Source organism: Lethenteron reissneri, chromosome 61, assembly GCF_015708825.2.
Source record: "Lethenteron reissneri isolate LAM-NWPU_2019-01 chromosome 61, ASM1570882v1, whole genome shotgun sequence".
In the NCBI taxonomy this organism is placed as follows: Eukaryota; Metazoa; Chordata; class Hyperoartia; order Petromyzontiformes; family Petromyzontidae; genus Lethenteron; species Lethenteron reissneri.
Window position 1 is genome coordinate 9,280,031 of NC_083839.1, and position 15,585 is coordinate 9,295,615.

The following is a 15,585-nucleotide window of genomic DNA, read 5'->3' on the forward strand; positions in this document are numbered from 1 at the left end:
TAGGCGGCCATGGCCATAGCCATCAGTGCCCCCCGATAGGCCAACGGCGATTCCTCCGGTGCCCGGCGACGCGACATGAATTTTCTGGTGGCCGATGTCGGCGGGTCGTAAAATTCCGCCATTTCAGTGAACGCCTCCCGCAGTGTCTTCTTCTTGGACGCCGGGATGGAGCGGAAGACACCTAGAGACACATCGTCGAGCAGCGTAGGCAGCGCTTTCAGCGCTTCTTCCTCCGTCCAGTTGACAGATCTGAAAGCTGACTCGAAACGCCACGTGAAAGCACTCCAATCGCCCCCAGCGATAAATTCTTTCATTTGCGGAAGGCGATGCCCGCGATGGCAGGCACGCGCCGCGGGCGTCTCCGGCCCTCGTTCCCGCTCTCCGCCCGGTGCAGACAAAATGGCGTCCGGCGGCCGCGTGGTGGCAGGCGCGCCCAAAATGGCGGCCGGCGCCTCCGGCGCAGCCGCCTCTCCCAAGACGACGCCGTCCATCCGTGTGGCAGGAGCAATGGCGGGTCCTGCTTCCATAGCAGGACCCTTTCCCGCGGCGTCTAGCTGATCAGCGATCTGGCGACCCACGGCTGGTGAGGATGCCACCGCGGTCACCAGGCTGAGCAGAATCGCGCGCAACGACTCAATCTGCTCCGCCATCAGCCGCCATTCGTCTCTCGGTCCTGCGGTGTTCGCGTCCTCTCCCGGTCGATGCTGAGAGGCGTCGAGGCGGGCGCCGTCAGCCGGCGGCACCAGGGCTGTAGCTCCCAATAGCTCATCTTCATCCGTCTCGACCTCTTCCTCCGACAGAGGCACGGGCAGGTTCTTTTTTCTGAGGTGCTTGGACATCTTGACGATCGTCCAAACAGTCGCAGAATGACTTCTGACACCAATGTAATAATCTTCCAGGAGACGGCTTCGGAATCAGTCCTTTTATTTCCACTCCACCATACACTTTTCTTACTCACTCTCCATTGCTGGCAGACAACGGAGAGAGAGGACAGACTCCACACGCAGTTCCCTTCGCGCACGTGGCAACCCGAGGCTCCGTCCGCACGTGACCCTGCTTCTGTTATTTTCCGTCTGCCCTCGATCGTTCCCTCTCGCTCGCTCTTAAGACCCCCGTCACGTGGTTCCCCCAGCCAATCATGTATGGACAGCTCACACCATTCTCGATGGTTCCCTGTCAATCCCGGGACCACGCCCCTCATCCGGCTCCCCATTCGCTGGGGCCCGAATGGCTAGGCCAATCACTTCCGATGACCTGTCGTGATGACGCATGGGCCATGGTCCCAATCTCAACCCTTATTGGCTACGAGCAGGACCGGCAAGCCAATCCCCACGTGAACCCTCTATGGCTGTTATTACAACTGCCCTGCATCCCATAATTACCTAACAAGCCATCTCCGTTCGGCCGTTGTCCCCCAGCAACACCTGCTTGTCCTGATACGACCCCACTGTCCACAACCCACACGTGTTTACAATTCCCCCCCTTGGCGTGCGTTAAACCACTACATCACCCCCCCCCGCCCCCCCGTGATAAAGAATTAGCCATCCCGGCTGAGCACAAGCAACGTAACGCGTGACCAGTGAACGGGTGACAACCTGCAACAACCAACAACACATTTATAAGAGTCCCACCAAGGAAAGATTCAGTACAATAGCGCTTCAGTCGAATTCAATGGAAAGTCCTTCCTCAAGAGCGGGTTCTAGCAGCCGGTCCATCACCTCTGCCTGGATGGACAGGGGACGAGGGTGGGGAACGCTCCCTTGTTGACACGGGGCTGCGTTCCGCCATCGATGCGTGCCTGCCCTCGTGACAGCGGTTATCAGCTGGCGTGACCGCATCCCGCTCCCATGTGTCCCGGCTCACGAGGTCGCGGCTGGCCAACCGGCACGCGGCCAGAGAGCCTGCCAGAAAGCCTCTCGCGAGTCAATAGCGACGGTCCTGTAGGCGTGTCCAACGAGCCAGCGACAACCCCAGTAAGCCAGACCCCTCGGCGGGGACCCCATCAGCTGAGCCCAAATCGGCTGCGGCGGCCATAGCCGGAACGCCCTCAGAACGGGGGAAATCCGCGGTTGTAGTCGCTTGGCGCCCTTGGAAAAGCGCCCTTGCATCGCCAGCAGTCCGGTGCTAAATGTCCTCGCCGCCTGTATTCGTAGCACGTCCGCTGCGCGCCACCTCCAAACATCTCGGGGCGACGGGGCAGGCTCGCGAGCGGCAATCCAGCTGCTGCTGCAAGCGACTCCGGCTCCTCCAACTCCGCCGGGCACCCGGCCGTGCCGGCGCACACCACCAGAGGCTGCGCCATCACCACTGTCGGTTCGTCGCGAAGATCCAGGCTGGTTTGAATGTTTCTGACTATCTGCAAAGACGACATGTCATTGTTGCTGTTGCTGGGAAGAGAAAGAACGACCCGCAGCTCCTTTGCCATCAGCAGCAGCTTCTCCTGGGCCAGAGAGTAAAGAGTGGCTTGGTCCATTGCCGGGTAGGCAGCCTGGCCGAGCACCAACAGTGCGCTGCGGTAAGCGAGGGGAGACTCCGTGTCCGCCCGCTTTCTTAACTGAAATTTCTGCTTGGCAACTGACCGTGGCTCGTAAATGTCCTGCATTGCTGCAAATGCCCCCGCCAGCGATGAGCGGTCATTAGCAGGGATGACGTAGAATGCCGCCAGCGCGTCGTCATCCAGGGTCGTTGGCAGGGTCCGTAGCGCGTCGCTCTCCACCCAGGTGAGCGATTGATACGCCGTTCAGAAGCGCCGCGTAAATGCCGTCCAGTCGTCGACTTTTGCCTTGAAGCGCTCCACATGTAGCCAGCGCCGTGAACCCGAGGGTGGCTACCCCGGCGCCTCAGCGGCGTCCGGCTCCGTCCGCGGCGTGGTGGTAGTCGTGGCCGTGTCGTCGACCACCACCGGTGGCACAGGAGCGGGCGGGAACTGGCCCGACACCGTCGGCGACACTTGTTCCATCACCGTGAAGCAGTCGAATGCCTCCGCGAGCATCTCCTGCTTGGCCTCCCACTGGGCCATGACGTCCCTCCATTCTTGAGCTGGGCACGGGGGTCTCTGCATCGCCTGGTTCGCCCTCCTGCCCCAGAGGCAATCAATCGTCCAGGTCCACTGGGGAAGCGGCAACCTCTTGCCCCGACGGCGGCACCACGTCTGAATCGCTGCTGTCGTCCGACAAGTCCGCCGGTACATTTCTCCGTTTAGCCAATTTCTTTGACTTGTCGGCACAGTTCAGCAATCACTCCTGACACCAGATGTAGTGCTGAACTTTACGCGGACAACTTCTTCTTTTTCCGTCGTCACTTTATTTTATCAACTCAGCTCATTCCGCCACCCACTCTCCAGCGCATTCTCCGCTCCCTCGCCGCACTTCGCCGGCCTCGTTCACTCCGTTCCTCCCTCTCTCTCTCCGTCTCTCTCTCCCCCGACTCTCCTCTTTGTTTCGGCCATCTTGGCTTCGATCGTCTTGCTCTCCCTCGGTTTCTCTGTCTCACTCCAGCTGTCGCTCTGTCTCGGCTTCTCTGTCTCACTCCGACTGTCTCTCTCTCACCTCCGTCTCACTCCAGCTGTCGCTCTCTCTCGGCTTCTCCGTCTCACTCCAACTGTCTCTCCCGTTCCCGTTCCACTGCTAGTCTATCCTTCCTCTCGTCTCTTCTTCTTTTCCTGCTCCACCGCTACCCTATTCTATCTCTCATATCTTCTTCGTCTCCGTCTCTACTGCTACCCTATACTTCTACCTTCTCGTTCAGTGCTACCCCATACTTCTTCTTCTGCTCCACTGCTACCCTATTCTATCTCTCATATCGTCTTCTTCTGCTCCGAACGTCTCTGTCCAGCTCCCAGCACAACTCCCCATCTCACTCTCACGCTGCCATATTTATCCCCATCCCTATAGAAACCTGTGGATCCCTCAGCCCGACGTCCTTTTAAGGGCCATGTCTGGATGGACCAGTGGTCAGGGACCCACCAAGCCAGTGGTGGGTCAGCCTCCCCTAGGTCCAGCTAGCTGGAGGGCCATAGGAGCAGTTAGCCCGGTGGCTAGGGTACGTTAGCCCAGAGGCTGTACCTCCCTAGGTTGTGGGTGGAAGGGACCATTACCCCTTCATGTTAGGGACCTAGTTGTGTTACTGTGATAATTATAAATAAACGTGCTGCCTCCTATGACGATTCTGTCTCCATACAAGACTAATACAACTGGTGACAGAAGTGGCCAAGTACTTCACCTATATGGAGACCAGACAGAAAGCGCTCACCAGGGCTTCGGACAAGGAGGCCGATGAAGATGCAGCTCCAGAGGTGGCGGCGCCGCCCCAGGAAGGCGGTTCTTTCACGGCGGACCTGTAATCTCCTGGGCCGTCAAGGAGCTCACCACCAGCGGGAGGGGTGCTCCAGTCAGCACACTCCCACCTCGCCGACCTCCTGCATGCCGCCGCTGCCATCCTCGATGAAATCATATGGGGTGGACCGGCAGTGGAGGGTGTGGGGCCGGACCGGCTGGCGGGTACCACTCCCACCATCGCCCCGGGGTTCCCGCGCTTATTTTTGAAGATTCCGCCAGTAGTGACGTCACTTCCGGCTGAGATCACGTCACTGCCGCTGGAAGCGCCATAACCAGAAGTGACGTTACTTCCGCCAAAGGTTTCGTCACTTCCACCGGAGATGACGTCATCCGCACCGGAAGTCACGTGCGCCATGGCCCGCACGTCAATCAGACGTGGCCGCATCATCAGCGATGCGACCGCCGTTTCTGGCGTACATTCCTGCGTCCGGCGCTCCTGAAAACGCCGCAGCTCATACGCAAATAAATTCTACTGAGGACTGGATACCTGCTCTACAACAGCACTTGCCGGCCCTTCAAGTATTCTCGGCTAGAGGTGGAGACTCGGCAGCTTTCGCTTGTCGATTCGTCTCCAACAGCGAGACGCCGCCCTGGCTACCTTCCTCACGATTCTACGGGGAGACTGCTCCACGTTGCATCAAGCCCTCAACCAGATGGCTATGGTGTACGGGCCCCCGTCGGAAACCAGGCATCGCTTCACAACCCGGAAGAGAGAGGCTGATGAACCCCCCTCGCCTTCCGAAGCGCGCTGCTGGTGTTGGCCAAAGCGGCCTACTTTCGTATGGACGACGTGGGCATCGACGCCGTTGTACTTGAAAAACTATTGGCGCTGGTATGTGAGTTGCGCATTGCTATTCACGTCACGGATGAAGGCGATCTCTCCTCACTGCGCAGTGTACGTTACCTGCATACGGAGCTGCTCCTCCAACGCAACAAGCCGGTGGCGGCATGTGCTGCACACGCTGATGGTTCGGTGGACGAGGCCCTGGACAACCAGGCCTTTGAATTGCACCACGCTTTGAGCTGGAGGGCGAAATGCTTCCCCGCGGACTGGAGACCGCGTCACATGCTACAACTGTGGACAGCAAGGACATCTGTCATCAGGCTGTCCAGCTCCTCGATGCCGCGCTCGGGTCATCCGCCACCATCTCACCGCATGTCTACAGCTTCACAAAAGCCGCAGGCGAGTCGCGACACCTCACGCATTCGGCCCCTGCCCTCATCTCATACTCCTCATTCAGCTGCACTGTTCGATCACGTTGCTTCAGGGGTTCAGGGCCGGAATGTTGTGGATCCTGGATGGCCACTCCGACTGGGTCAATGGTCGGAATTGGCTCATAGGTTCGTCCCCGCGACCACGGGCTCCTCCGTTATCATCGGCACCATTGAAGGGATTGAATTTCGATTACTGGTCGATATATGGGCATCAGCAACCATAATTTCGGACCTCATCTACAACGTGCTGCCCCAAAAGTGTCAGTCACTGACCCCTGTCACAATTCCTTGCTTCGCTATGAACGGTGGTTCCCTGGGAATAATTGGTCAAATTAATGCCCAAATTTGTATTAGCGATATTAAATTGACGGGTCTTATTTTGGTTTCCGTGACCCTTGCCGTTCCATGTCTACTGGGTACAGATTTCCTTGGTAAAATGCCCATTAAAATTGTGATCGACAAAGACTGTATTGAGCTTCCTTCTGGCCGCCGTATGTCGTTCCTGCTTCGGCTGTGTAAACCATTCGAGTCAGGGGCGTCGTCGGGAATTTTGCTGGCTCCATCCAACACTGGGGTATGGGGATTGGAGCTGGTGGGCGCACAGACAATCATGCCTAGTGACGGCCAACCCTTCATCCAGGTGTTGAATGCGGGGTTGCGAATGAGGGTCGTGCCCCAGGGGGCCGTGATTGCTCATGCGTCACTGGTGCTCCGCGGTGACTATGTTGTGGGTCATGTGGATGATACGCCTCAGTCCGACACGCATTTTGAACTCAATGAGGATTGGATGGATTCCCTTTGTTCAGCGGCTGGCAAACTCTCTGATTCCCAGCGATCTCAATTGCGCGTGTTGCTCCGTGAATTCGCCGATGTTTTCAGTAAGCACAAATTTGATATGGGATGCACTAACCTGTTGAACCATCACATTGATATGGGCAATTCCGCTCCAATTCGGCAGAATCCATTTCGGTTGAGCCCGGCTGAGAAGGAACATGTCCGGTTGGCTGTCAACGACATGCTGGCCGCAGGACATCATCTCTCCATCCACCAGCCCATGGGGAGCCTCAATTGTACTTGTCAAAAAACATGATGGCAGTTTACGCTTTTGCGTTGATTTTCGGAAACTCAACAAATTTAGCTTTCAGACGCATATCCACTTTCTCGGATGGACGAGTCACTGCCTGCCTTGGTGGGGGCGCGGTACTTTTCCACCTTGGATCTTTTGTCCGGATTTTAGCAACTGCCCTTGGACGAGGCGTCCAAACCAAAGACCGCGTTCCGCACGCCATAGGGCTTTTTCGAGTTTAATCGGTTTCCCATGGGCCTGCACTCGGCCCCAGCGACGTTCCAGCGACTCACAGAGCTGGTCCTCGCTGAGCTCCAGTGGGACTCATGTCTCATTTATCTTGACGACGTAATTGTTTTCAGTCGTACATTTGAAGAACACTTGCATAGGTTGAGGGCTGTGTTTTTCAAAATGCGTGCTGCTAATCTCAAATTTAAACCCAAAAAGTGTTTTCTCTTGCGTGAATCGGTACGGTATCTCGGACACATTGTCAGCCATTCGGGCATCGCCACCGACCCCGAAAAAAACGATTACGTGAAAACATGGCCAACGCCTACGTCTGTGGGCAAGGTCCGCAGCTTCATAGGATTCGCGTCCTATTATCGCTAATTCGTTGAGGGCTTTGCGTCAATAGCCAAACCCCTTCATGCTTTGATGGCTAAAGGTGCTAAGTTTCAGTGGGGGGAAGTCGAGAACGGGGCCTTCAAGGCTCGCAATGCTTTTGTCAACGCCCCTCCCTTGTGCTACCCTAACTTCACCTTGCCGTTCATTCTAGACATTGATGCCAGTAACACAGGCATTGGTGGGGTGCTTTCATAGGTCATTGATGGCGTCGAATGCGTAGTCGCCTATGGCAGTAGGGTGCTGTCCCTGGCGGATGCAGCGCTATTGAGTTTCCTGCCATGAGCTGCTGTCTATTGTTTTCTTTGTACAGCAGTACCAGGCCGTACCTGTATGGTAGGCACTTCACTGTTCGCTCCGATCATGCAGCATTACAGTACGCACTGAAAATAGACCAGCCGTAGGTCCTACAGGACTATTAATTCACGGTGATCTACAGTAAGGGCATGCGGCATTCAAACGCGGATTGTCTGTCGCGCCTTCCCCCACGGGAGGGATGCGTGTGTTCTACGGGCTCTGGGAGGTGCAAGTTGACCACTGTGGCTGCACCTACCTCTCCCCTTGTGGCAACAGCTGAGGTTATCAACCCGGAGAATGTCTCCCCTGAGGGACCGCATGATTTGGTTGCCCATGACTCACTGCTCGAGCTGGCCCTTGACGAATAGGGACGCCTCCAGATGGAGGATGCCTCCTTCTTCAGGCTACGCCGCCGTGCCGAAGGTGCTGGGAATTGCCGGGAAAGTGTTGTGGCAGTCATTTTGCGCAATGGTCTCCTCATGTCATGGGACGCCAGCTCTCGCCGTTACAAGATTGTTGTCCCTACTGCTCTGCGGGGCAGGGCCATGTGGGCCGCACACGAATGGCTCTTACACTTGGGTATTCATAAAATGCTCAGCACTCTGCAGTTGGATTTCTTTTGGCCAGGGATGGCAATTTTTTAAAAAGCTGCACACAGTGTGCACTGGCAGAAGCACCCAGCTAGGCCAGCATGTCCGCCACTACAGTCGATTCGGGTTTCCCTCGTCAATGAGCTCGTGGCGCTGGACATCCTCGGACCTTTTACGGTCATCGCCCACAGTAATAAGTACCTACTGGTTGGGGTGGAGTATTTTACCAGCTAGCCTATGGCCTGGCCCCACCCCCAACCAGTCGGCAGCAGCTGTTGCGGAGGCCTTTCTCACGGGCTATGTCCTGGATAAGGGCGCTCCGGAACGACTGCTGACCGACCAGGGAAATAACTTTTCATCTACCCTTCTGCGGAAGGTCTGTGACCTTCGAGGTACTCAGAAGGTGTGCACCTCCCCGTACCATCCACAAACCGATGGTATGGTTGAGCGCCTGTGTAGTGGGTTCTCAGCGAGACAGACGAAGGAGTTGAGGCACACTCGTTTACTTAACCCAAGGGCGGTAACACAACACTGAAGGGGTAACGGCCCCTTCACCCGTACACAATGGGAACACCCCTAGCTCTAACCCCTGACTGTCCTAGTCCCAGTCCTCCACTTAGAGTGCTAGGGGAGGCTATCTGATCCGGCCCTGGTTAGCACGGATCCCGGCACCCAGTCAACCAGTCCGTGCTCTTACAAGAGCATCGTTCCTGGAGCTCTTGGGGCCGCGCCACTGGCTTGCCCTGCTCGGTCCTGAGAAGGACGGCGAGCCAGGGGAGTTCCAGGGCCTATTCTGCCGGTCTTCAGTCTTCACTGGTAAAGCTTCTAACACTGGCCTCGAGCCCACTGGCTCCCCGCCTTTTATAAGAATCCTCTCCGAGGGGTGGGGCTATGGGGGATCACAGCGCCACCCATGGCCCCTCCAGGGTTAACCGATGCGGACGTAGATGTCGACACCCGTGTGTGGGTGTAGACACCCTTGTGTTTCTGTCCGCCTTCCTTCCTGTAACCACCCCTACATCACCCCCCCCCCCCCCCTGTATAGCCCGCAGCCGTCCTGGCTGCAAAAAAAAACCAACAACAATAAAGATGTAATGCAGTCAACATGTGTGTGCCTCATAACAATAACAAGGGTAACAAAAACAACCGACGGTCCCCTATGAATACCCCAACCCCAACATGCAAAAAAAACATATGTACAGAGGGAGTGAGCTCCATGGCAGCGGAACTCGTGCAATAAGCAACTCACAACAACCGGCGCGTTTTGGCACGTGTCCGTGCAGCGGGCCCGTCACAAGGGCCCGACCCGGTCGGGCCGGCGGTGGGTGTTAACAGTTCAGGTGCACGGCCGCCCGGCTTCTTGGACGAGCCTGCGCTGACCCCCTCGGGGGAGGCTGTGGCAGAGAGGGCGTCAGTCTCTGGACACCTGAAGGTGGAACAGTTAGCGGCAGATCAGTGGCTGGCGGTGAACCCGCCCTCCAGGAGTTAGTGGACCCCCCATATGTTCGGCCATAGTTGTGAGGAGAGGAAGCATGTGGTGCAAAGAACGGCTTCAACCGTGAAGGGTGGACGAACCACCGGCGCTTCCCCCACTTAATGCGAACACATTGGGGCCGAACAACCCGCACAATTTCCATGGGGCCCCTCCATGGTCGCAACAGCTTAGACAAGGTAGCCAATGGCACCTGGGGACAGTGTAGCCGCGCTCTGTCGATATTCGTGCATGTGCGCCCGGCGCAATCTCAACATTTCATTCGCCTTCTGGCGAGAGTCAGAGTTTTGAATAGCCACCTCCCGTGCCTCAGCCAACTTGAGGATATTACATTTAACATGGTCAGCCAACTTAGACTTAGCATGTGGTGTGGAAACTCACAGCTGGGTCACGACAGGCGGGTCAATTTCGCGGCCATACATTTAAAAAAATGGTGAGAATGCGGAGCCATCCTGTAGGCTGACAGAACCCCCGGGATCTGAAGGTCCCAATAGGTTTGGGACTCAGATACCTGGTGGGACAGCATGTATGTAATAGTCCTATGTAGGCGTTCTACCATCCCATCCGTTTGTGGGTGGTATGGGGAGGTACGAATTTTCTTTGTACCAAGGAGCTCGCACACCTCGTGTAAAAGGGAACTAGTGAAGTTCTTTCCCTGATCGGTCAACAACCATTCCGGAGCGCCCTTGTCGAGGACATAGCCCTGGACAAAAGCCTCAGCAACGGCTGCTGCCGACTGGTTGGTGAGGGGCCAAGCCATAGGCCATCGCGTGAAATATTCCACGCCAACCAGTAGGCATTTATTACCCCTAGGCGTGGAAGGAAACGGCCCTAAAATATCAAGAGCGACGAGCTCATTAACCCGGGTGACAGAAATAGACTGAAGCGGCGGGCTGGCTCCCCTTGCTGGTGGCTTCCGTTGAGTACACTGGGTACAGGACTTCAAAAGATCGTCCACATCCCTTGCCATGCCCGGCCAAAAGAAATTAAGCTGGAGCATGGCAAGGGTTTTGTGGGTGCCCAGGTGCAGGAGCTGCTCATGAGCAGCCCACACAGCTTTACCCCTCAACGTGGAAGGCACCACCAGCCTGTGGCGGCAGATCATCCCATCCCAATGCATGAGGAGGCCCTGGTACAACCCCATGAGTCAACGCCCGACCTCCCCTGACCGGATTCCCCTGCGCGACGCCGTAGCGCCAGGAGGGAAGTGTCCTCCATTTGGAGGCGCCCCAACTCCGCACCCGACAACCCCAGTAGGGAATCCTTCCCTTCCATTTCAATAGGGCCAACGCTCGAAGGGGCCTCAGTGGCGGCAGCAAGGACTAGATCATGGCCGTCGCTCGTAGATTTGCAGTGCCCCGAGCCCAGGAGACAAGTGCAATACGAAGTGGCTGGCAGACGCGACAGAGCATCGGCATTAGTTTGGTGAATCCCCTTGCGATATGTTGTTTCAAAATCGAAATCTTGAATGATCTCCAGCCATCGGGACAATTGCCCCGATGGCTGTTCAACACGCAAGGCATACTGCAATGCCGCATGATCTGTACGGACGGTGAAAGGGCGACCGTACAGATATGGCCGGTACTGTTGAATAAAGAACACAATAGCCAACAGTTCACGGCGGGTGACGCAGTAGCTTTGCTCGGCAGGAGACAATACTCTACTGCCGTAAGCCACTACACGCTCCACGTCTCCAACAACTTGGGAAAGCACACCCCCAATGCCCGTATTGCTCGCGTCCGTGTCGAGCAAGAAAGGTTTAGAAAAATCGGGGTAACTCAACGGCGGGGCCCCCACCAAGGCGTCCTGAAGAGAGTTAAAGGCGGCCTCCTCTTCCGGCCCCCAATGAAACTTCACCCCCTTTGCCGTTAGAGCATGTAACGGCTTAGCGTTGGAAGCGAAATCTGTGACAAACCGCCGGTAATATGACGCAAAACCGATGAAATTCCTAACCTCCCCCACCGAGGTGGGAGTCGGCTAGGAGCTGACACAACGTGTTTTGGCGGGATCGGTTGAGATACCTGACCGTCCGACGATGTGACCCAAATATCTCACAGATTCGCGGAGCAAATGGCACTTTTGTGGTTTAAACTTCAAATTAGCGGTGTGCATTTTGAGAAAGACGGCCCGAAGCCTATCAAGATGTTCCTCGAATGTCCTACTAAATACGATCACGTCGTTTAGGTAAATCAAACAGACGTCCCATTGCAAGCCAGCGAAAACCAATTCCATTAGGCGCTGGAAAGTTGCAGGAGCTGAGTGGAGCCCCATAGGCAAACGATTAAATTGGAAGAGGCCGTGCAGGCGTTCGAAAGCCGTTTTCGGCTTCGATTCGTCATCCAAATGGAGTTGCCAAAACCCTGAGAGCAAATCCAAGGTGGAGAAGAATCGTGATCCAGCCAGGGCATCCAGAGATTCATCCATTCGAGGAAGCGGGTAAGCATCGGCCACCAAGATTTTATTTAAGCGCCGAAAATCAACGCAGAACCTTAAGGACCCATCGTGCTTTTTGACTAACACTATGGGTGCACCCCAAGGGCTGGTCGAGGGCGAAATAATGTCAGCAGCCAGCATGTCATCTACAGCTAATTTGACATGATCCTTTTCGGCGGAACTTAACCGAAAAGGATTTTGGCGGATAGGAGCGTTGTCACCGGTGTCAATATGGTGGCGCAGCAGATTTGTACATCCCTCGGATGCCACAGGTGTGAGTTCACCGAGGGTAGCTACGCCGACGGATCACTGTGCTGCTCGACCACCCGTACAGCAGGCCGGTAAACTAAAAACTGAACTTTTTTATTTTAGTTTACTAGGTAAACCCCCCCACCCCCCCTCCAACAACAACGGAGGGCAGAGGAGCGACGCTCACAACAACGAGCGGAGCGCTGTGTGGATCGTATACAGTGCATTGGCACAGTATGGGACACAGCTGGTGCATTTGCCAGTTATCTCAGTCAACCCATGGCACCTGGATCTGGACCGCGACCTCCTGTCAGCAGCGAGCCATTCGACACTTCACGTGGCCTCAAAGTGCACCTCGCCTGGCACGGGTGCCATGGTGACGTGACCGTCGCTTAGTGGCGAACGGTGGCTGCATTGGTATGTATGTTGAGCTTCTTTCGCACCGTACGCGGTCAACCGTGCCCATCGGAGGTGATGCTGATGTAGAGCGAGGGGGATTCTGGCGTCGCGCGTCGTTGTTCACGGGGCGACGGTGTCCGCGGAGGCAGTGAGCCCAGTAGCAACCTCCTGGGGGCATCGCCGCAGGAGCGCGTGCCCTGTCGGGAGTAGCGAACGCCACCCATAGACTAACTCCCTCGGCCACCCACTCCCTCAGTCATCCACGAACCACCCCCCCTGGCTCTCCTTCGCGTGGCCACCCAGGGGTATGGCACCTCCTCGACGCCCACCCACGGTGTAGGGGAGTTTCGCAATATATTGTTTTATTTCACCAGGCAAGGCCCCACCGAGCGATATAATGTATAAGCTCTTTGTCAGAAGCGACCTGGCCATCACAAATGATGAAAGCTCAACGGAGTGGGCTGATATCATTGTGCGGAAATTTATAACAGCTGCCAAATATTGCAAACGCGTGGTGATGTTGATTCTAAATTTGGAGGGGGGAAGCCCGGAAGACCCGGAGAAAAAAATCAACGCGACCACGGGAAGAGAGAGAGAGACACGCAAACTCCAAATATACAGCAGCAGGCATCAGGGTCGAAATCAATCCCACAACTTCCTGCATACCAGGCGAGGGAGTTAACATCTCCTAGCCCACGTGATGATGATGACAGAAAGAGACACGCACACTCCAAATATACAGCAGCAGGCGTCAGGGTCGAAATCAATCCCACGACTTCCTGCAAACCAGGCGAGGGAGTTAACATCTCCTAGCCATCGTGATGATGATTAGAGCGAGAGACACGCAAGCACCAAATATACAGCAGCAGGCGTCGGGTTCGAAATCAATCCCAAGACTTCCTGCATACCAGGCGAGGAAGATATAACAAAAACAAGAACCATTTTTTTTCGAATTCGGTAAAAAAAAGCTCTTTCAAGAGCCGCAATGCCTTATAAAAAACGTCACGAAGCAGTTCCTTAAAGAGCCGCGGGTGACCGGCCACTGCCCCAAGACCACGAGAGGCGCATCAGGGCTGTTGAGAAAATCCTGACCGCGTGCGTGCCGAGCTCTCGGCGGTTTCAATTTAAATCTCCTCGCCGCACCATGAACAGATGCTGAGCTCAGGACCAGAAAGACAGACTGCCACACACTCCCACTCACGACCAGAGAGACAGACTGTCACACACTCCCACTCTCAGAACGCGACTCGCACAAAGTAGCGCGGGTCTATTTGAGTAACTTCCATCAGCGGATCCTCTCGCTCCCGTTGTCATGAACGTTTACAAAAATAGGCAGGTCGAGTCTTATCGTTCATCATCACCATTACTTGGTGTCCATAAAAAGCGACGTATTATCATCTTACCTAGCTATAAATTGCTGTAGTGTGGACGGGAAAGTCCGTGACCCAGCTGCAACCTCTATGAGCATACCAACAATCTTTATAGCACTAGGGGGTGGTGGGGGGGGCGTGTAGACACTTCCCGACCGGCCTGAGGCGCTTTCGCACCGCCATTGGCAGACGGGTTGGGGTGGTAGCCACTGCGTGAACCACAGCCCCGCGTGCTCGTCACAAGCACGCAGCTCGCACATGGCTCGGAGCCGCCCCGTGCACGACTCACACACGGATGAGTGCGTACACACGGCTCGTAGACGCCCGCGTCTCCAGCCAGGACCACGAGATGACAGCTCCTGCTGCTCCTCATCTTGATGCCCGCGTGCACGGTGCAGCAGGGGCCCACTTGTAAACCATCGAGATTGAAATCGAATGTTTTTAAAACTGCTTTTTGCGTTTTTAGTTTGTTGTCCTTCACCTCGCACCTCTGATTAGCACAGTTGGTTACGTACGGTGTGAAAGAAGTTCAACACAAGTACACAGAGGTTGTGCACACAGCGCGCAGACGTGGAGAGGCGTGCGTCCAAGGCTCTCTGCGCAATTAATGTACAAATAACAACAAAACAAAAGTTTCAATAACACTGCCTTCACGTTTTAAAAACACTGCCGACGTGTCGGACAACGGCCCTTATAAATGATAGGTCCATGAGTAAAGACTGTTGCCCAAAACATCGCTTAAAATGTATAATTGTCCTTGTTAACCCCAACACTGTTATGGACGAACGCGCCGAGTTGTATGTACAATGAGGGAAAAAAGTATTTGATCCCCTGCTGATTTTGTACGTTTGACCACTGACAAATAAATGATCAATCTATAATTTTAATGGTAGGTTTATTTGAACAGTGAGAGACAGAATAACAACAACAAAATCCAGAAAACGCATGTCAAAAATGTTATAAATTAATTTGCATTTTAATGAGGGAAATACGTATTTGACCCCCTCTCAATCAGAAAGATGTCTGGATCCCAGGTGTCTTTTATACAGGTAACGAGCTGAGATTAAGAGCACACTCTTTAAGGGAGTGCTCCTAATCTCAGCGTGTTACCTGTATAAAAGACACCTGTTCACAGAAGCAATCAATCAGATTCCAAATTCTCCACCATGGCCAAGACCAACGAGCTTTCCAAGGATATCAGGGACAAGATTGTAGACCTACACAAGGCTGGAATGAGCTACAAGACCATCGCCAAGCAGCTTGGTAATGAGGTGACAATAGTTGGTGCGATTATTCGCAAATGGAAGAAACACAAAGAACTGTCAATCTCCCACGGCCTGGGGCTCCATGCAAGATCTCACCTCGTGGAGTTGCAATGATCATGAGAATGGTGAGGAATCAGCCCAGAACTACACGGGAGGATCTTGTCAATGATCTCAAGGCAGCTGGGACCATAGTCACCAAGAAAACGTTGGTAACACACGACGCCGTGAAGGACTGAATCCTGCAGCACCCG